Below are 18,394 nucleotides of genomic sequence, written 5' to 3'. Positions count from 1 at the left end.
TTTCATGAGATCTGGAAACGGTGTGAGTTTTCTGACAATGTGATTTTGGGAGAGTTGAAATCACAATGTTGCCAAAAGTGGTCCAAGAAATTCAGAGAAGCCAACAAATAATACAGGAGAAAAATGAGTTGCTTTTTTTCCTAAAACTCTGAAAAGAATTTTCCACCTTGGGAAGTTGGCGTTAAAATTGGAACAAAAAAAGGCATGCTGTGACCCGGATTCGAACCGGGGTTGCTGCGGCCACAACGCAGAGTACTAACCACTATACGATCACGGCAAAGCTTCGAGCCAGGTAGGAGTCGAACCTACAATCTCCTGATCCGTAGTCAGACGCGTTATCCATTGCGCCACTGGCCCTGATGAGAGTGCTGCAGCCCAAAATGTGACACATTTTAAAGAACTAGCAAACTTCCAACATTGCAATAAGTCCAATCCGTTTCTTGCCAATCCAATCATCAGAGATAACATATTTTCATGAGATCTGGAAACGGTGTGAGTTTTCTGACAATGTGATTTTGGGAGAGTTGAAATCACAATGTTGCCAAATGTGGTCCAAGAAATTCAGAGAAGCCAACAAATAACACAGGAGAAACATGAGTTGCTTTTTTTCCTAAAACTCTGAAAAGAATTTTCCACCTTGGGAAGTTGGCGTTAATATTGGAACAAAAAAAGACATGCTATGAACCGGATTCGAACCGGGGTTGCTGCGGCCACAACGCAGAGTGCTAACCACTATACGATCACAGCAACGCTTCGAGCCAGGAAGGAGTTGAACCTACAATCTTCTGATCCGTAGTCAGACGCGTTATCCATTGCGCCACTGGCCCTGATGAGAGTGCTGCAGCCCAAAATGTGACTCATTTTAAAGAACTAGCAAACTTCCAACATTGCAATAAGTCCAATCCGTTTCTTGCCAATCCAATCATCAGAGATAACATATTTTCATGAGATCTGGAAACGGTGTGAGTTTTCTGACAATGTGATTTTGGGAGAGTTGAAATCACAATGTTGCCAAATGTGGTCCAAGAAATTCAGAGAAGCCAACAAATAACACAGGAGAAACATGAGTTGCTTTTTTTCCTAAAACTCTGAAAAGAATTTTCCACCTTGGGAAGTTGGCGTTAAAAATGGAACAAAAAAAGGCATGCTGTGACCCGGATTCGAACCGGGGTTGCTGCGGCCACAACGCAGAGTACTAACCACTATACGATCACGGCAAAGCTTCGAGCCAGGTAGGAGTCGAACCTACAATCTCCTGATCCGTAGTCAGACGCGTTATCCATTGCGCCACTGGCCCTGATGAGAGTGCTGCAGCCCAAAATGTGACACATTTTAAAGAACTAGCAAACTTCCAACATTGCAATAAGTCCAATCCGTTTCTTGCCAATCCAATCATCAGAGATAACATATTTTCATGAGATCTGGAAACGGTGTGAGTTTTCTGACAATGTGATTTTGGGAGAGTTGAAATCACAATGTTGCCAAATGTGGTCCAAGAAATTCAGAGAAGCCAACAAATAACACAGGAGAAACATGAGTTGCTTTTTTTCCTAAAACTCTGAAAAGAATTTTCCACCTTGGGAAGTTTGCGTTAATATTGGAACAAAAAAAGACATGCCGTGACCCGGATTCGAACCGGGGCTGCTGCGGCCACAACGCAGAGTACTAACCACTATACGATCACGGCAACGCTTCGAGCCAGGTAGGAGTCGAACCTACAATCTTCTGATCCGTAGTCAGACGCGTTATCCATTGCGCCACTGGCCCTGACGAGAGTGCTGCCGTTCAAAATGTGACTCATTTTAAAAAACTAGCAAACTTCCAACATTGCAATAAGTCCAATCCGTTTCTTGCCAATCCAATCATCAGAGATAACATATTTTCATGAGATCTGGAAACGGTGTGAGTTTTCTGACAATGTGATTTGGGGAGAGTTGAAATCACAATGTTGCCAAATGTGGTCCAAGAAATTCAGAGAAGCCAACAAATAACACAGGAGAAACATGAGTTGCTTTTTTTCCTAAAACTCTGAAAAGAATTTTCCACCTTGGGAAGTTGGCGTTAATATTGGAACAAAAAAAAAAATGCCGTGACCCGGATTCGAACCGGGGTTGCTGCGGCCACAACGCAGAGTACTAACCACTATACGATCACGGCAACGCTTCGAGCCAGGTAGGAGTCGAACCTACAATCTTCTGATCCATAGTCAGACGCGTTATCCATTGCGCCACTGGCCCTGACGAGAGTGCTGCAGTTCAAAATGTGACTCATTTTAAAAAACTAGCAAACTTCCAACATTGCAATAAGTCCAATCCGTTTCTTGCCAATCCAATCATCAGAGATAACATATTTTCATGAGATCTGGAAACGGTGTGAGTTTTCTGACAATGTGATTTTGGGAGAGTTGAAATCACAATGTTGCCAAATGTGGTCCAAGAAATTCAGAGAAGCCAACAAATAACACAGGAGAAACATGAGTTGCTTTTTTTCCTAAAACTCTGAAAAGAATTTTCCACCTTGGGAAGTTGGCGTTAATATTGGAACAAAAAAAGACATGCCGAGACTTGGATCCAAACCAGGGTTGCTGCGGCCACAACGCAGAGTACTAACCACTATACGATCACGGCAACGCTTCGAGCCAGGTAGGAGTCGAACCTACAATCTTCTGATCCGTAGTCAGACGCGTTATCCATTGCGCCACTGGCCCTGACGAGACTGCTGCAGTTCAAAATGTGACTCATTTTAAAAAACTAGCAAACTTCCAACATTGCAATAAGTCCAATCCGTTTCTTGCCAATCCAATCATCAGAGATAACATATTTTCATGAGATCTGGAAACGGTGTGAGTTTTCTGACAATGTGATTTTGGGAGAGTTGAAATCACAATGTTGCCAAATGTGGTCCAAGAAATTCAGAGAAGCCAACAAATAATACAGGAGAAACATGAGTTGCTTTTTTTCCTAAAACTCTGAAAAGAATTTTCCACCTTGGGAAGTTGGTGTTAATATTGGAACAAAAAAAGGCATGCCGTGAACCGGATTCGAACCGGGGTTGCTGCTGCCACAACGCAGAGTACTAACCACTATACGATCACGGCAACGCTTCGAACCAGGTAGGAGTCGAACCTACAATCTTCTGATCCGTAGTCAGACGCGTTAACCATTGCGCCACTGGCCCTGACGAGAGTGCTGCAGTTCAAAATGTGACTCATTTTAAAAAACTAGCAAACTTCCAACATTGCAATAAGTCCAATCCGTTTCTTGCCAATCCAATCATCAGAGATAACATATTTTCATGAGATCTGGAAACGGTGTGAGTTTTCTGACAATGTGATTTTGGGAGAGTTGAAATCACAATGTTGCCAAATGTGGTCCAAGAAATTCAGAGAAGCCAACAAATAACACAGGAGAAACATGAGTTGCTTTTTTTCCTAAAACTCTGAAAAGAATTTTCCACCTTGGGAAGTTGGCGTTAATATTTTAACAAAAAAAGACATGCCGTGACCCGGATTCGAACCGGGGTTGCTGCGGCCACAACGCAGAGTACTAACCACTAAACGACCACGGCAACGCTTCGAGCCAGGTAGGAGTCGAACCTACAATCTTCTGATCCGTAGTCAGACGCATTATCCATTGCGCCACTGGCCCTGATAAGAGCGCTGCAGCCCAAAATGTGACTCATTTTAAAGAACTAGCAAACTTCCAACATTGCAATAAGTCCAATCCGTTTCTTGCCAATCCAATCATCAGAGATAAGATAACATATTTTCATGAGATCTGGAAACGGTGTGAGTTTTCTGACAATGTGATTTTGGGAGAGTTGAAATCACAATGTTGCCAAATGTGGTCCAAGAAATTCAGAGAAGCCAACAAATAACACAGGAGAAACATGAGTTGCTTTTTTTCCTAAAACTCTGAAAAGAATTTTCCACCTTGGGAAGTTGGCGTTAAAAATGGAACAAAAAAAGGCATGCTGTGACCCGGATTCGAACCGGGGTTGCTGCGGCCACAACGCAGAGTACTAACCACTATACGATCACGGCAAAGCTTCGAGCCAGGTAGGAGTCGAACCTACAATCTCCTGATCCGTAGTCAGACGCGTTATCCATTGCGCCACTGGCCCTGATGAGAGTGCTGCAGCCCAAAATGTGACACATTTTAAAGAACTAGCAAACTTCCAACATTGCAATAAGTCCAATCCGTTTCTTGCCAATCCAATCATCAGAGATAACATATTTTCATGAGATCTGGAAACGGTGTGAGTTTTCTGACAATGTGATTTTGGGAGAGTTGAAATCACAATGTTGCCAAATGTGGTCCAAGAAATTCAGAGAAGCCAACAAATAACACAGGAGAAACATGAGTTGCTTTTTTTCCTAAAACTCTGAAAAGAATTTTCCACCTTGGGAAGTTGGCGTTAATATTGGAACAAAAAAAGGCATGCCGTGACCCGGATTCGAACCGGGGTTGCTGCGGCCACAACGCAGAGTACTAACCACTATACGATCACGGCAACGCTTCGAGCCAGGTAGGAGTCGAACCTACAATCTTCTGATCCGTAGTCAGATGCGTTATCCATTGCGCCACTGGCACTGATGAGAGTGCTGCAGCCCAAAATGTGACTCATTTTAAAGAACTAGCAAACTTCCAACATTGCAATAAGTCCAATCCGTTTCTTGCCAATCCAATCATCAGAGATAACATATTTTCATGAGATCTGGAAACGGTGTGAGTTTTCTGACAATGTGATTTTGGGAGAGTTGAAATCACAATGTTGCCAAATGTGGTCCAAGAAATTCAGAGAAGCCAACAAATAACACAGGAGAAACATGAGTTGCTTTTTCTCCTAAAACTCTGAAAAGAATTTTCCACCTTGGGAAGTTGGCGTTAATATTGGAACAAAAAAAGACATGCCGTGAACCGGATTCGAACCGGGGTTGCTGCGGCCACAACGCAGAGTACTAACCACTATACGATCACGGCAACGCTTCGAGCCAGGTAGGAGTCGAACCTACAATCTTCTGATCCATAGTCAGACGCGTTATCCATTGCGCCACTGGCCCTGATGAGAGTGCTGCAGTTCAAAATGTGACTCATTTTAAAAAGCTAGCAAACTTCCAACATTGCAATAAGTCCAATCCGTTTCTTGCCAATCCAATCATCAGAGATAACATATTTTCATGAGATCTGGAAACGGTGTGAGTTTTCTGACAATGTGATTTTGGGAGAGTTGAAATCACAATGTTGCCAAATGTGGTCCAAGAAATTCAGAGAAGCCAACAAATAATACAGGAGAAACATGAGTTGCTTTTTTTCCTAAAACTCTGAAAAGAATTTTCCACCTTGGGAAGTTGGCGTTAATATTGGAACAAAAAAAGACATGCCGTGACTTGGATTCGAACCGGGGTTGCTGCGGCCACATCGCAGAGTACTAACCACTATACGATCACGACAACGCTTCGAGCCAGGTAGGAGTCGAACCTACAATCTTCTGATTCGTAGTCAGACGCGTTATCCATTGCGCCACTGGCCCTGACGAGAGTGCTGCAGTTCAAAATGTGACTCATTTTAAAAAACTAGCAAACTTCCAACATTGCATTAAGTCCAGTCCGTTTCTTGCCAATCCAATCATCAGAGATAACATATTTTCATGAGATCTGGAAACGGTGTGAGTTTTCTGACAATGTGATATTGGGAGAGTTGAAATCACAATGTTGCCAAATGTGGTCCAAGAAATTCAGAGAAGCCAACAAATAACACAGGAGAAACATGAGTTGCTTTTTTTCCTAAAACTCTGAAAAGAATTTTCCACCTTGGGAAGTTGGCGTTAATATTGGAACAAAAAAAGACATGCCGTGCCCGGATTTGAACCGGGGTTGCTGCGGCCACAACGCAGAGTACTAACCACTATACGATCACGGCAACGCTTCGAGCCAGGTAGGAGTCGAACCTACAATCTTCTGATCCGTAGTCAGACGCGTTATCCATTGCGCCACTGGCCCTGACGAGAGTGCTGCAGTTCAAAATGTGACTCATTTTAAAAAACTAGCAAACTTCTAACATTGCAATAAGTCCAATCCGTTTCTTGCCAATCCAATCATCAGAGATAACATATTTTCATGAGATCTGGAAACGGTGTGAGTTTTCTGACAATGTGATATTGGGAGAGTTGAAATCACAATGTTGCCAAATGTGGTCCAAGAAATTCAGAGAAGCCAACAAATAACACAGGAGAAACATGAGTTGCTTTTTTTCCTAAAACTCTGAAAAGAATTTTCCACCTTGGGAAGTTGGCGTTAATATTGGAACAAAAAAAGGCATGCCGTGACCCGGATTCGAACCGGGGTTGCTGCTGCCACAACGCAGAGTACTAACCACTATACGATCACGGCAACGCTTCGAGCCAGGTAGGAGTCGAACCTACAATCTTCTGATCCGTAGTCAGATGCGTTATACATTGTGCCACTGGCCCTGACGAGAGCGCTGCAGTTCAAAATGTGACTCATTTTAAAAAACTAGCAAACTTCCAACATTGCAATAAGTCCAATCCATTTCTTGCCAATCCAATCATCAGAGATAACATATTTTCATGAGATCTGGAAACGGTGTGAGTTTTCTGACAATGTGATATTGGGAGAGTTGAAATCACAATGTTGCCAAATGTGGTCCAAGAAATTCAGAGAAGCCAACAAATAACACAGGAGAAACATGAGTTGCTTTTTTTCCTAAAACTCTGAAAAGAATTTTCCACCTTGGGAAGTTGGCGTTAATATTGGAACAAAAAAAGGCATGCCGTGACCCGGATTCGAACCGGGGTTGCTGCTGCCACAACGCAGAGTACTAACCACTATACGATCACGGCAACGCTTCGAGCCAGGTAGGAGTCGAACCTACAATCTTCTGATCCGTAGTCAGATGCGTTATCCATTGCGCCACTGGCCCTGATGAGAGTGCTGCAGCCCAAAATGTGACTCATTTTAAAGAACTAGCCAACTTCCAACACTGCAATAAGTGTGAGTTTTCTGACAATGTGATTTTGGGAGAGTTGAAATCACAATGTTGCCAAATGTGGTCCAAGAAATTCAGAGAAGCCAACAAATAACACAGGAGAAACATGAGTTGCTTTTTTTCCTAAAACTCTGAAAAGAATTTTCCACCTTGGGAAGTTGGCGTTAATATTGGAACAAAAAAAGACATGCCGTGACCCGGATTCGAACCGGGGTTGCTGCGGCCACAACGCAGAGTACTAACCACTATACGATCACGGCAACGCTTCGAGCCAGGTAGGAGTCGAACCTACAATCTTCTGATCCGTAGTCAGACGCGTTATCCATTGCGCCACTGGCCCTGATGAGAGTGCTGCAACCCAAAATGTGACTCATTTTAAAGAACTAGCAAACTTCCAACATTGCAATAAGTCCAATCCGTTTCTTGCCAATCCAATCATCAGAGATAACATATTTTCATGAGATCTGGAAACGGTGTGAGTTTTCTGACAATGTGATTTTGGGAGAGTTGAAATCACAATGTTGCCAAATGTGGTCCAAGAAATTCAGAGAAGCCAACAAATAACACAGGAGAAACATGAGTTGCTTTTTTTCCTAAATCTCTGAAAAGAATTTTCCACCTTGGGAAGTTGGCGTTATTATTGGAACAAAAAAAGACATGCCGTGACCCGGATTCGAACCGGGGTTGCTGCGGCCACAATGCAGAGTACTAACCACTATACGATCACGGCAACGCTTCGAGCCAGGTAGGAGTCGAACCTACAATCTTCTGATCCGTAGTCAGACGCGTTATCCATTGCGCCACTGGCCCTGATGAGAGTGCTGCAGCCCAAAATGTGACTCATTTTAAAGAACTAGCAAACTTCCAACATTGCAATAAGTCCAATCCGTTTCTTGCCAATCCAATCATCAGAGATAACATATTTTCATGAGATCTGGAAACGGTGTGAGTTTTCTGACAATGTGATTTTGGGAGAGTTGAAATCACAATGTTGCCAAATGTGGTCCAAGAAATTCAGAGAAGCCAACAAATAACACAGGAGAAACATGAGTTGCTTTTTATCCTAAAACTCTGAAAAGAATTTTCCACCTTGGGAAGTTGGCGTTAATATTGGAACAAAAAAAGACATGCCGTGACCCGGATTCGAACCGGGGTTGCTGCAGCCACAACGCAGAGTACTAACCACTATACGATCACGGCAACGCTTCGAGCCAGGTAGGAGTCGAACCGACAATCTTCTGATCCATAGTCAGATGCGTTATCCATTGCGCCACTGGCGCTGACGAGAGTGCTGCAGTTCAAAATGTTACTCATTTTAAAAAACTAGCAAACTTCCAACATTGCAATAAGTCCAATCCGTTTCTTGCCAATCCAATCATCAGAGATAACATATTTTCATGAGATCTGGAAACGGTGTGAGTTTTCTGACAATGTGATTTTGGGAGAGTTGAAATCACAATGTTGCCAAATGTGGTCCAAGAACTTCAGAGAAGCCAACAAATAACACAGGAGAAACATGAGTTGCTTTTTTTCCTAAAACTCTGAAAAGAATTTTCCACCTTGGGAAGTTGGCGTTAAAATTGGAACAAAAAAAGACATGCCGTGACCCGGATTCGAACCGGGGTTGCTGCGGCCACAACGCAGAGCACGAACCACTATACGATCACGGCAACGCTTCGAGCCAGGTAGGAGTCGAACCTACAATCTTCTGATCCGTAGTCAGACGCGTTATCCATTGCGCCACTGGCCCTGATGAGAGTGCTGCAGCCCAAAATGTGACTCATTTTAAAGAACTAGCAAACTTCCAACATTGCAATAAGTCCAATCCGTTTCTTGCCAATCCAATCATCAGAGATAACATATTTTCATGAGATCTGGAAACGGTGTGAGTTTTCTGACAATGTGATTTTGGGAGAGTTGAAATCACAATGTTGCCAAATGTGGTCCAAGAAATTCAGAGAAGCCAACAAATAACACAGGAGAAACATGAGTTGCTTTTTTTCCTAAAACTCTGAAAAGAATTTTCCACCTTGGGAAGTTGGTGTTAATATTGGAACAAAAAAAGACATGCCGTGACCCGGATTCGAACCGGAGTTGCTGCGGCCACAACGCTGAGTACTAACCACTATACGATCACGGCAACGCTTCGAGCCAGGTAGGAGTCGAACCTACAATCTTCTGATCCGTAGTCAGATGCGTTATCCATTGCGCCACTGGCCCTGACGAGAGCGCTGCAGTACAAAATGTGACTAATTTTAAAAAACTAGCAAACTTCCAACATTGCAATAAGTCCAATCCGTTTCTTGCCAATCCAATCATCAGAGATAACATATTTTCATGAGATCTGGAAACGGTGTGAGTTTTCTGACAATGTGATTTTGGGAGAGTTGAAATCACAATGTTGCCAAATGTGGTCCAAGAAATTCAGAGAAGCCAACAAATAACACAGGAGAAACATGAGTTGCTTTTTTTCCTAAAACTCTGAAAAGAATTTTCCACCTTGGGAAGTTGGCGTTAATATTGGAACAAAAAAAGACATGCCGTGACCCGGATTCGAACAGGGGTTGCTGCGGCCACAACGCAGAGTACTAACCACTATACGATCACGGCAACGCTTCGAGCCAGGTAGGAGTCGAACCTACAATCTTCTGATCCGTAGTCAGACGCGTTATCCATTGCGCCACTGGCCCTGATGAGAGTGCTGCAGCCCAAAATGTGACTCATTTTAAAGAACTAGCAAACTTCCAACATTGCAATAAGTCCAATCCGTTTCTTGCCAATCCAATCATCAGAGATAACATATTTTCATGAGATCTGGAAACGGTGTGAGTTTTCTGACAATGTGATTTTGGGAGAGTTGAAATCACAATGTTGCCAAATGTGGTCCAAGAAATTCAGAGAAGCCAACAAATAACACAGGAGAAACATGAGTTGCTTTTTTTCCTAAAACTCTGAAAAGAATTTTCCACCTTGGGAAGTTGGTGTTAATATTGGAACAAAAAAAGACATGCCGTGACCCGGATTCGAACCGGGGTTGCTGCTGCCACAACGCTGAGTACTAACCACTATACGATCACAGCAACGCTTCGAGCCAGGTAGGAGTCGAACCTACAAGCTTCTGATCCGTAGTCAGATGCGTTATCCATTGCGCCACTGGCCCTGACGAGAGCGCTGCAGTACAAAATGTGACTAATTTTAAAAAACTAGCAAACTTCCAACATTGCAATAAGTCCAATCCGTTTCTTGCCAATCCAATCATCAGAGATAACATATTTTCATGAGATCTGGAAACGGTGTGAGTTTTCTGACAATGTGATTTTGGGAGAGTTGTAATCACAATGTTGCCAAATGTGGTCCAAGAAATTCAGAGAAGCCAACAAATAACACAGGAGAAACATGAGTTGCTTTTTTTCCTAAAACTCTGAAAATAATTTTCCACCTTGGGAAGTTGGAGTTAATATTGGAACAAAAAAAGACATGCCATGACCCGGATTCGAACCAGGGTTGCTGCGGCCACAAAGCAGAGTACTAACCACTATACGATCACGGCAACGCTTCGAGCCAGGTAGGAGTCGAACCTACAATCTTCTGATCCGTAGTCAGACGCGTTATCCATTGCGCCACTGGCCCTGATGAGAGTGCTGCAGCCCAAAATGTGACTCATTTTAAAGAACTAGCCAACTTCCAACATTGCAATAAGTGTGAGTTTTCTGACAATGTGATTTTGGGAGAGTTGAAATCACAATGTTGCCAAATGTGGTCCAAGAAATTCAGAGAAGCCAACAAATAACACAGGAGAAACATGAGTTGCTTTTTTTCCTAAAACTCTGAAAAGAATTTTCCACCTTGGGAAGTTGGCGTTAATATTGGAACAAAAAAAGACATGCCGTGACCCGGATTCGAACCGGGGTTGCTGCGGCCACAACGCAGAGTACTAACCACTATACGATCACGGCAACGCTTCGAGCCAGGTAGGAGTCGAACCTACAATCTTCTGATCCGTAGTCAGACGCGTTATCCATTGCGCCACTGGCCCTGATGAGAGTGCTGCAACCCAAAATGTGACTCATTTTAAAGAACTAGCAAACTTCCAACATTGCAATAAGTCCAATCCGTTTCTTGCCAATCCAATCATCAGAGATAACATATTTTCATGAGATCTGGAAACGGTGTGAGTTTTCTGACAATGTGATTTTGGGAGAGTTGAAATCACAATGTTGCCAAATGTGGTCCAAGAAATTCAGAGAAGCCAACAAATAACACAGGAGAAACATGAGTTGCTTTTTTTCCTAAATCTCTGAAAAGAATTTTCCACCTTGGGAAGTTGGCGTTATTATTGGAACAAAAAAAGACATGCCGTGACCCGGATTCGAACCGGGGTTGCTGCGGCCACAACGCAGAGTACTAACCACTATACGATCACGGCAACGCTTCGAGCCAGGTAGGAGTCGAACCTACAATCTTCTGATCCGTAGTCAGACGCGTTATCCATTGCGCCACTGGCCCTGATGAGAGTGCTGCAGCCCAAAATGTGACTCATTTTAAAGAACTAGCAAACTTCCAACATTGCAATAAGTCCAATCCGTTTCTTGCCAATCCAATCATCAGAGATAACATATTTTCATGAGATCTGGAAACGGTGTGAGTTTTCTGACAATGTGATTTTGGGAGAGTTGAAATCACAATGTTGCCAAATGTGGTCCAAGAAATTCAGAGAAGCCAACAAATAACACAGGAGAAACATGAGTTGCTTTTTATCCTAAAACTCTGAAAAGAATTTTCCACCTTGGGAAGTTGGCGTTAATATTGGAACAAAAAAAGACATGCCGTGACCCGGATTCGAACCGGGGTTGCTGCAGCCACAACGCAGAGTACTAACCACTATACGATCACGGCAACGCTTCGAGCCAGGTAGGAGTCGAACCGACAATCTTCTGATCCATAGTCAGATGCGTTTTCCATTGCGCCACTGGCCCTGACGAGAGTGCTGCAGTTCAAAATGTTACTCATTTTAAAAAACTAGCAAACTTCCAACATTGCAATAAGTCCAATCCGTTTCTTGCCAATCCAATCATCAGAGATAACATATTTTCATGAGATCTGGAAACGGTGTGAGTTTTCTGACAATGTGATTTTGGGAGAGTTGAAATCACAATGTTGCCAAATGTGGTCCAAGAAATTCAGAGAAGCCAACAAATAACACAGGAGAAACATGAGTTGCTTTTTTTCCTAAAACTCTGAAAATAATTTTCCACCTTGGGAAGTTGGCGTTAAAATTGGAACAAAAAAAGACATGCCGTGACCCGGATTCGAACCGGGGTTGCTGCGGCCACAACGCAGAGCACTAACCACTATACGATCACGGCAACGCTTCGAGCCAGGTAGGAGTCGAACCTACAATCTTCTGATCCGTAGTCAGACGCGTTATCCATTGCGCCACTGGCCCTGATGAGAGTGCTGCAGCCCAAAATGTGACTCATTTTAAAGAACTAGCAAACTTCCAACATTGCAATAAGTCCAATCCGTTTCTTGCCAATCCAATCATCAGAGATAACATATTTTCATGAGATCTGGAAACGGTGTGAGTTTTCTGACAATGTGATTTTGGGAGAGTTGAAATCACAATGTTGCCAAATGTGGTCCAAGAAATTCAGAGAAGCCAACAAATAACACAGGAGAAACATGAGTTGCTTTTTTTCCTAAAACTCTGAAAAGAATTTTCCACCTTGGGAAGTTGGTGTTAATATTGGAACAAAAAAAGACATGCCGTGACCCGGATTCGAACCGGGGTTGCTGCGGCCACAACGCTGAGTACTAACCACTATACGATCACGGCAACGCTTCGAGCCAGGTAGGAGTCGAACCTACAATCTTCTGATCCGTAGTCAGATGCGTTATCCATTGCGCCACTGGCCCTGACGAGAGCGCTGCAGTACAAAATGTGACTAATTTTAAAAAACTAGCAAACTTCCAACATTGCAATAAGTCCAATCCGTTTCTTGCCAATCCAATCATCAGAGATAACATATTTTCATGAGATCTGGAAACGGTGTGAGTTTTCTGACAATGTGATTTTGGGAGAGTTGAAATCACAATGTTGCCAAATGTGGTCCAAGAAATTCAGAGAAGCCAACAAATAACACAGGAGAAACATGAGTTGCTTTTTTTCCTAAAACTCTGAAAAGAATTTTCCACCTTGGGAAGTTGGTGTTAATATTGGAACAAAAAAAGACATGCCGTGACCCGGATTCGAACCGGGGTTGCTGCGGCCACAACGCAGAGTACTAACCACTATACGATCACGGCAACGCTTCGAGCCAGGTAGGAGTCGAACCTACAATCTTCTGATCCGTAGTCAGATGCGTTATCCATTGTGCCACTGGCCCTGATGAGAGTGCTGCAGCCCAAAATGTGACTCATTTTAAAGAACTAGCAAACTTCCAACATTGCAATAAGTCCAATCCGTTTCTTGCCAATCCAATCATCAGAGATAACATATTTTCATGAGATCTGGAAACGGTGTGAGTTTTCTGACAATGTGATTTTGGGAGAGTTGAAATCACAATGTTGCCAAATGTGGTCCAAGAAATTCAGAGAAGCCAACAAATAACACAGGAGAAACATGAGTTGCTTTTTTTCCTAAAACTCTGAAAAGAATTTTCCACCTTGGGAAGTTGGCGTTAATATTGGAACAAAAAAAGACATGCTGTGACCCGGATTCGAACCGGGGTTGCTGCGGCCACAACGCAGAGTACTAACCACTATACGATCACGGCAACGCTTCGAGCCAGGTAGGAGTCGAACCTACAATCTTCTGATCCGTAGTCAGACGCGTTATCAATTGCGCCACTGGCCCTGATGAGAGTGCTGCAGCCCAAAATGTGACTCATTTTAAAGAACTAGCAAACTTCCAACATTGCAATAAGTCCAATCCGTTTCTTGCCAATCCAATCATCAGAGATAAGATAACATATTTTCATGAGATCTGGAAACGGTGTGAGTTTTCTGACAATGTGATTTTGGGAGAGTTGAAATCACAATGTTGCCAAATGTGGTCCAAGAAATTCAGAGAAGCCAACAAATAACACAGGAGAAACATGAGTTGCTTTTTTTCCTAAAACTCTGAAAAGAATTTTCCACCTTGGGAAGTTGGCGTTAATATTGGAACAAAAAAAGACATGCCGTGACCCGGATTCGAACCGGGGTTGCTGCGGCCACAACGCAGAGTACTAACCACTATACGATCACGGCAACGCTTCGAGCCAGGTAGGAGTCGAACCTACAATCTTCTGATCCGTAGTCAGATGCGTTATCCATTGCGCCACTGGCCCTGACGAGAGCGCTGCAGTACAAAATGTGACTAATTTTAAAAAACTAGCAAACTTCCAACATTGCAATAAGTCCAATCCGTTTCTTGCCAATCCAATCATCAGAGATAACATATTTTCATGAGATCTGGAAACGGTGTGAGTTTTCTGACAATGTGATTTTGGGAGAGTTGAAATCACAATGTTGCCAAATGTGGTCCAAGAAATTCAGAGAAGCCAACAAATAACACAGGAGAAACATGAGTTGCTTTTTTTCCTAAAACTCTGAAAAGAATTTTCCACCTTGGGAAGTTGGTGTTAATATTGGAACAAAAAAAGACATGCCGTGACCCGGATTCGAACCGGGGTTGCTGCGGCCACAACGCAGAGTACTAACCACTATACGATCACGGCAACGCTTCGAGCCAGGTAGGAGTCGAACCTACAATCTTCTGATCCGTAGTCAGACGCGTTATCCATTGCGCCACTGGCCCTGACGAGAGCACTGCAGTTCAAAATGTGACTCATTTTAAAAAACTAGCAAACTTCCAACATTGCAATAAGTCCAATCCGTTTCTTGCCAATCCAATCATCAGAGATAACATATTTTCATGAGATCTGGAAACGGTGTGAGTTTTCTGACAATGTGATTTTGGGAGAGTTGAAATCACAATGTTGCCAAATGTGGTCCAAGAAATTCAGAGAAGCCAACAAATAACACAGGAGAAACATGAGTTGCTTTTTTTCCTAAAACTCTGAAAAGAATTTTCCACCTTGGGAAGTTGGCGTTAATATTGGAACAAAAAAAGACATGCCGTGACCCGGATTCGAACCAGGGTTGCTGCGGCCACAACGCAGAGTACTAACCACTATACGATCACGGCAACGCTTCGAGCCAGGTAGGAGTCGAACCTACAATCTTCTGATCCGTAGTCAGACGCGTTATCCATTGCGCCACTGGCCCTGATGAGAGAGCTGCAGCCCAAAATGTGACTCATTTTAAAGAACTAGCAAACTTCCAACATTGCAATAAGTCCAATCCGTTTCTTGCCAATCCAATCATCAGAGATAACATATTTTCATGAGATCTGGAAACGGTGTGAGTTTTCTGACAATGTGATTTTGGGAGAGTTGAAATCACAATGTTGCCAAATGTGGTCCAAGAAATTCAGAGAAGCCAACAAATAACACAGGAGAAACATGAGTTGCTTTTTTTCCTAAAACTCTGAAAATAATTTTCCACCTTGGGAAGTTGGAGTTAATATTGGAACAAAAAAAGACATGCCATGACCCGGATTCGAACAAGGGTTGCTGCGGCCACAAAGCAGAGTACTAACCACTATACGATCACGGCAACGCTTCGAGCCAGGTAGGAGTCGAACCTACAATCTTCTGATCCGTAGTCAGGCGCGTTATCCATTGCGCCACTGGCCCTGATGAGAATGCTGCAGCCCAAAATGTGACTCATTTTAAAGAACCAGCCAACTTCCAACATTGCAATAAGTGTGAGTTTTCTGACAATGTGATTTTGGGAGAGTTGAAATCACAATGTTGCCAAATGTGGTCCAAGAAATTCAGAGAAGCCAACAAATAACACAGGAGAAACATGAGTTGCTTTCTTTCCTAAATCTCTGAAAAGAATTTTCCACCTTGGGAAGTTGGCGTTATTATTGGAACAAAAAAAGACATGCTGTGACCCGGATTCGAACCGGGGTTGCTGCGGCCACAACGCAGAGTACTAACCACTATACGATCACGGCAACGCTTCGAGCCAGGTAGGAGTCGAACCTACAATCTCCCGATCCGTAGTCAGACGCGTTATCCATTGCGCCACTGGCCCTGATGAGAGTGCTGCAGCCCAAAATGTGACTCATTTTAAAGAACTAGCAAACTTCCAACATTGCAATAAGTCCAATCCGTTTCTTGCCAATCCAATCATCAGAGATAACATATTTTCATGAGATCTGGAAACGGTGTGAGTTTTCTGACAATGTGATTTTGGGAGAGTTGAAATCACAATGTTGCCAAATGTGGTCCAAGAAATTCAGAGAAGCCAACAAATAACACAGGAGAAACATGAGTTGCTTTTTTTCCTAAAACTCTGAAAAGAATTTTCCACCTTGGGAAGTTGGCGTTAATATTGGAACAAAAAAAAAAATGCTGTGACCCGGATTCGAACCGGGGTTGCTGCGGCCACAACGCAGAGTACTAACCACTATACGATCACGGCAACGCTTCGAGCCAGGTAGGAGTCGAACCTACAATCTTCTGATCCGTAGTCAGACGCGTTATCAATTGCGCCACTGGCACTGATGAGAGTGCTGCAGCCCAAAATGTGACTCATTTTAAAGAACTAGCAAACTTCCAACATTGCAATAAGTCCAATCCGTTTCTTGCCAATCCAATCATCAGAGATAAGATAACATATTTTCATGAGATCTGGAAACGGTGTGAGTTTTCTGACAATGTGATTTTGGGAGAGTTGAAATCACAATGTTGCCAAATGTGGTCCAAGAAATTCAGAGAAGCCAACAAATAACACAGGAGAAACATGAAATGCTTTTTTTCCTAAAACTCTGAAAAGAATTTTCCACCTTGGGAAGTTGGCGTTAATATTGGAACAAAAAAAGACATGCCGTGACCCGGATTCGAACCGGGGTTGCTGCGGCCACAACGCAGAGTACTAACCACTATACGATCACAGCAACGCTTCGAGCCAGGTAGGAGTCGAACCTACAATCTTCTGATCCGTAGTCAGACGCGTTATCCATTGCGCCACTGGCCCTGACGAGAGCGCTGCAGTTTAAAATGTGACTCATTTTAAAAAACTAGCAAACTTCCAACATTGCAATAAGTCCAATCCGTTTCTTGCCAATCCAATCATCAGAGATAACATATTTTCATGAGATCTGGAAACGGTGTGAGTTTTCTGACAATGTGATTTGGGAGAGTTGAAATCACAATGTTGCCAAATGTGGTCCAAGAAATTCAGAGAAGCCAACAAATAACACAGGAGAAACATGAGTTGCTATTTTTTCCTAAAACTCTGAAAAGAATTTTCCACCTTGGGAAGTTGGCGTTAATATTGGAACAAAAAAAGACATGCCGTGACCCGGATTCGAACCGGGGTTGCTGCGGCCACAACGCAGAGTACTAACCACTATACGATCACGGCAACGCTTCGAGCCAGGTAGGAGTCGAACCTACAATCTTCTGATCCGTAGTCAGACGCGTTATCCATTGCGCCACTGGCCCTGACGAGAGCGGTGCAGTTCAAAATGTGACTCATTTTAAAAAACTAGCAAACTTCCAACATTGCAATAAGTCCAATCCGTTTCTTGCCAATCCAATCATCAGAGATAACATATTTTCATGAGATCTGGAAACGGTGTGAGTTTTCTGACAATGTGATTTTGGGAGAGTTGAAATCACAATGTTGCCAAATGTGGTCCAAGAAATTCAGAGAAGCCAACAAATAACACAGGAGAAACATGAGTTGCTTTTTTTCCTAAAACTCTGAAAAGAATTTTCCACCTTGGGAAGTTGGCGTTAATATTGGAACAAAAAAAGACATGCCGTGACCCGGATTCGAACCGGGGTTGCTGCGGCCACAACGCAGAGTACTAACCACTATACGATCACGGCAACGCTTCGAGCCAGGTAGGAGTCGAACCTACAATCTTCTGATCCGTAGTCAGACGCGTTATCCATTGCGCCACTGGCCCTGACGAGAGCGGTGCAGTTCAAAATGTGACTCATTTTAAAAAACTAGCAAACTTCCAACATTGCAATAAGTCCAATCCGTTTCTTGCCAATCCAATCATCAGAGATAACATATTTTCATGAGATCTGGAAACGGTGTGAGTTTTCTGACAATGTGATTTTGGGAGAGTTGAAATCACAATGTTGCCAAATGTGGTCCAAGAAATTCAGAGAAGCCAACAAATAACACAGGAGAAACATGAGTTGCTTTTTTTCCTAAAACTCTGAAAAGAATTTTCCACCTTGGGAAGTTGGCGTTAATATTGGAACAAAAAAAGACATGCCGTGACCTGGATTCGAACCGGGGTTGCTGCGGCC

The 18,394-nt window shown here is 43.1% G+C and overlaps 39 non-coding genes across 39 annotated transcripts; all 39 read right to left on the bottom strand.

The window, feature by feature from the left end:
- Nucleotides 1-1,615: 1,615 nt before the first annotated feature.
- Nucleotides 1,616-1,687, bottom strand: TRNAH-GUG (transfer RNA histidin (anticodon GUG)). The gene has a single exon. It is a non-coding gene; the product is annotated as a tRNA-His (tRNA).
- Nucleotides 1,688-1,694: 7 nt separating this feature from the next.
- On the bottom strand, nucleotides 1,695-1,767 carry TRNAR-ACG (transfer RNA arginine (anticodon ACG)). Its single transcript has one exon. It is a non-coding gene; the product is annotated as a tRNA-Arg (tRNA).
- Nucleotides 1,768-2,085: 318 nt separating this feature from the next.
- On the bottom strand, nucleotides 2,086-2,157 carry TRNAH-GUG (transfer RNA histidin (anticodon GUG)). Its single transcript has one exon. It is a non-coding gene; the product is annotated as a tRNA-His (tRNA).
- Nucleotides 2,158-2,164: 7 nt separating this feature from the next.
- TRNAH-AUG (transfer RNA histidin (anticodon AUG)) lies at nucleotides 2,165-2,237 on the bottom strand. Its single transcript has one exon. It is a non-coding gene; the product is annotated as a tRNA-His (tRNA).
- Nucleotides 2,238-2,634: 397 nt separating this feature from the next.
- On the bottom strand, nucleotides 2,635-2,707 carry TRNAR-ACG (transfer RNA arginine (anticodon ACG)). The gene has a single exon. It is a non-coding gene; the product is annotated as a tRNA-Arg (tRNA).
- A 397-nt stretch (nucleotides 2,708-3,104) lies between these two features.
- TRNAR-ACG (transfer RNA arginine (anticodon ACG)) lies at nucleotides 3,105-3,177 on the bottom strand. Its single transcript has one exon. It is a non-coding gene; the product is annotated as a tRNA-Arg (tRNA).
- Nucleotides 3,178-4,440: 1,263 nt separating this feature from the next.
- On the bottom strand, nucleotides 4,441-4,512 carry TRNAH-GUG (transfer RNA histidin (anticodon GUG)). The gene has a single exon. It is a non-coding gene; the product is annotated as a tRNA-His (tRNA).
- A 477-nt stretch (nucleotides 4,513-4,989) lies between these two features.
- Nucleotides 4,990-5,062, bottom strand: TRNAH-AUG (transfer RNA histidin (anticodon AUG)). Its single transcript has one exon. It is a non-coding gene; the product is annotated as a tRNA-His (tRNA).
- A 397-nt stretch (nucleotides 5,063-5,459) lies between these two features.
- Nucleotides 5,460-5,532, bottom strand: TRNAR-ACG (transfer RNA arginine (anticodon ACG)). The gene has a single exon. It is a non-coding gene; the product is annotated as a tRNA-Arg (tRNA).
- A 396-nt stretch (nucleotides 5,533-5,928) lies between these two features.
- Nucleotides 5,929-6,001, bottom strand: TRNAR-ACG (transfer RNA arginine (anticodon ACG)). The gene has a single exon. It is a non-coding gene; the product is annotated as a tRNA-Arg (tRNA).
- Nucleotides 6,002-6,868: 867 nt separating this feature from the next.
- Nucleotides 6,869-6,941, bottom strand: TRNAR-ACG (transfer RNA arginine (anticodon ACG)). Its single transcript has one exon. It is a non-coding gene; the product is annotated as a tRNA-Arg (tRNA).
- Nucleotides 6,942-7,195: 254 nt separating this feature from the next.
- Nucleotides 7,196-7,267, bottom strand: TRNAH-GUG (transfer RNA histidin (anticodon GUG)). Its single transcript has one exon. It is a non-coding gene; the product is annotated as a tRNA-His (tRNA).
- Nucleotides 7,268-7,274: 7 nt separating this feature from the next.
- Nucleotides 7,275-7,347, bottom strand: TRNAR-ACG (transfer RNA arginine (anticodon ACG)). The gene has a single exon. It is a non-coding gene; the product is annotated as a tRNA-Arg (tRNA).
- Nucleotides 7,348-7,744: 397 nt separating this feature from the next.
- On the bottom strand, nucleotides 7,745-7,817 carry TRNAR-ACG (transfer RNA arginine (anticodon ACG)). Its single transcript has one exon. It is a non-coding gene; the product is annotated as a tRNA-Arg (tRNA).
- An 867-nt stretch (nucleotides 7,818-8,684) lies between these two features.
- TRNAR-ACG (transfer RNA arginine (anticodon ACG)) lies at nucleotides 8,685-8,757 on the bottom strand. The gene has a single exon. It is a non-coding gene; the product is annotated as a tRNA-Arg (tRNA).
- A 397-nt stretch (nucleotides 8,758-9,154) lies between these two features.
- TRNAR-ACG (transfer RNA arginine (anticodon ACG)) lies at nucleotides 9,155-9,227 on the bottom strand. The gene has a single exon. It is a non-coding gene; the product is annotated as a tRNA-Arg (tRNA).
- Nucleotides 9,228-9,624: 397 nt separating this feature from the next.
- Nucleotides 9,625-9,697, bottom strand: TRNAR-ACG (transfer RNA arginine (anticodon ACG)). Its single transcript has one exon. It is a non-coding gene; the product is annotated as a tRNA-Arg (tRNA).
- An 867-nt stretch (nucleotides 9,698-10,564) lies between these two features.
- TRNAR-ACG (transfer RNA arginine (anticodon ACG)) lies at nucleotides 10,565-10,637 on the bottom strand. The gene has a single exon. It is a non-coding gene; the product is annotated as a tRNA-Arg (tRNA).
- A 254-nt stretch (nucleotides 10,638-10,891) lies between these two features.
- Nucleotides 10,892-10,963, bottom strand: TRNAH-GUG (transfer RNA histidin (anticodon GUG)). Its single transcript has one exon. It is a non-coding gene; the product is annotated as a tRNA-His (tRNA).
- Nucleotides 10,964-10,970: 7 nt separating this feature from the next.
- Nucleotides 10,971-11,043, bottom strand: TRNAR-ACG (transfer RNA arginine (anticodon ACG)). Its single transcript has one exon. It is a non-coding gene; the product is annotated as a tRNA-Arg (tRNA).
- Nucleotides 11,044-11,361: 318 nt separating this feature from the next.
- On the bottom strand, nucleotides 11,362-11,433 carry TRNAH-GUG (transfer RNA histidin (anticodon GUG)). The gene has a single exon. It is a non-coding gene; the product is annotated as a tRNA-His (tRNA).
- A 7-nt stretch (nucleotides 11,434-11,440) lies between these two features.
- TRNAR-ACG (transfer RNA arginine (anticodon ACG)) lies at nucleotides 11,441-11,513 on the bottom strand. The gene has a single exon. It is a non-coding gene; the product is annotated as a tRNA-Arg (tRNA).
- Nucleotides 11,514-11,910: 397 nt separating this feature from the next.
- On the bottom strand, nucleotides 11,911-11,983 carry TRNAH-AUG (transfer RNA histidin (anticodon AUG)). The gene has a single exon. It is a non-coding gene; the product is annotated as a tRNA-His (tRNA).
- A 318-nt stretch (nucleotides 11,984-12,301) lies between these two features.
- Nucleotides 12,302-12,373, bottom strand: TRNAH-GUG (transfer RNA histidin (anticodon GUG)). The gene has a single exon. It is a non-coding gene; the product is annotated as a tRNA-His (tRNA).
- A 7-nt stretch (nucleotides 12,374-12,380) lies between these two features.
- On the bottom strand, nucleotides 12,381-12,453 carry TRNAR-ACG (transfer RNA arginine (anticodon ACG)). Its single transcript has one exon. It is a non-coding gene; the product is annotated as a tRNA-Arg (tRNA).
- A 397-nt stretch (nucleotides 12,454-12,850) lies between these two features.
- On the bottom strand, nucleotides 12,851-12,923 carry TRNAR-ACG (transfer RNA arginine (anticodon ACG)). Its single transcript has one exon. It is a non-coding gene; the product is annotated as a tRNA-Arg (tRNA).
- A 318-nt stretch (nucleotides 12,924-13,241) lies between these two features.
- TRNAH-GUG (transfer RNA histidin (anticodon GUG)) lies at nucleotides 13,242-13,313 on the bottom strand. The gene has a single exon. It is a non-coding gene; the product is annotated as a tRNA-His (tRNA).
- Nucleotides 13,314-14,186: 873 nt separating this feature from the next.
- TRNAH-GUG (transfer RNA histidin (anticodon GUG)) lies at nucleotides 14,187-14,258 on the bottom strand. Its single transcript has one exon. It is a non-coding gene; the product is annotated as a tRNA-His (tRNA).
- A 7-nt stretch (nucleotides 14,259-14,265) lies between these two features.
- On the bottom strand, nucleotides 14,266-14,338 carry TRNAR-ACG (transfer RNA arginine (anticodon ACG)). Its single transcript has one exon. It is a non-coding gene; the product is annotated as a tRNA-Arg (tRNA).
- A 318-nt stretch (nucleotides 14,339-14,656) lies between these two features.
- Nucleotides 14,657-14,728, bottom strand: TRNAH-GUG (transfer RNA histidin (anticodon GUG)). Its single transcript has one exon. It is a non-coding gene; the product is annotated as a tRNA-His (tRNA).
- Nucleotides 14,729-14,735: 7 nt separating this feature from the next.
- Nucleotides 14,736-14,808, bottom strand: TRNAR-ACG (transfer RNA arginine (anticodon ACG)). Its single transcript has one exon. It is a non-coding gene; the product is annotated as a tRNA-Arg (tRNA).
- A 318-nt stretch (nucleotides 14,809-15,126) lies between these two features.
- Nucleotides 15,127-15,198, bottom strand: TRNAH-GUG (transfer RNA histidin (anticodon GUG)). The gene has a single exon. It is a non-coding gene; the product is annotated as a tRNA-His (tRNA).
- A 7-nt stretch (nucleotides 15,199-15,205) lies between these two features.
- On the bottom strand, nucleotides 15,206-15,278 carry TRNAR-ACG (transfer RNA arginine (anticodon ACG)). Its single transcript has one exon. It is a non-coding gene; the product is annotated as a tRNA-Arg (tRNA).
- A 1,669-nt stretch (nucleotides 15,279-16,947) lies between these two features.
- On the bottom strand, nucleotides 16,948-17,019 carry TRNAH-GUG (transfer RNA histidin (anticodon GUG)). The gene has a single exon. It is a non-coding gene; the product is annotated as a tRNA-His (tRNA).
- A 7-nt stretch (nucleotides 17,020-17,026) lies between these two features.
- TRNAR-ACG (transfer RNA arginine (anticodon ACG)) lies at nucleotides 17,027-17,099 on the bottom strand. Its single transcript has one exon. It is a non-coding gene; the product is annotated as a tRNA-Arg (tRNA).
- A 318-nt stretch (nucleotides 17,100-17,417) lies between these two features.
- Nucleotides 17,418-17,489, bottom strand: TRNAH-GUG (transfer RNA histidin (anticodon GUG)). Its single transcript has one exon. It is a non-coding gene; the product is annotated as a tRNA-His (tRNA).
- Nucleotides 17,490-17,496: 7 nt separating this feature from the next.
- Nucleotides 17,497-17,569, bottom strand: TRNAR-ACG (transfer RNA arginine (anticodon ACG)). Its single transcript has one exon. It is a non-coding gene; the product is annotated as a tRNA-Arg (tRNA).
- A 318-nt stretch (nucleotides 17,570-17,887) lies between these two features.
- TRNAH-GUG (transfer RNA histidin (anticodon GUG)) lies at nucleotides 17,888-17,959 on the bottom strand. Its single transcript has one exon. It is a non-coding gene; the product is annotated as a tRNA-His (tRNA).
- A 7-nt stretch (nucleotides 17,960-17,966) lies between these two features.
- On the bottom strand, nucleotides 17,967-18,039 carry TRNAR-ACG (transfer RNA arginine (anticodon ACG)). The gene has a single exon. It is a non-coding gene; the product is annotated as a tRNA-Arg (tRNA).
- Nucleotides 18,040-18,394: the final 355 nt, after the last annotated feature.

This window comes from Engystomops pustulosus, chromosome 4 (genome assembly GCF_040894005.1).
Source record: "Engystomops pustulosus chromosome 4, aEngPut4.maternal, whole genome shotgun sequence".
In the NCBI taxonomy this organism is placed as follows: domain Eukaryota; kingdom Metazoa; phylum Chordata; class Amphibia; order Anura; family Leptodactylidae; genus Engystomops; species Engystomops pustulosus.
This window is presented reverse-complemented; position numbering and strand designations above follow the sequence as displayed.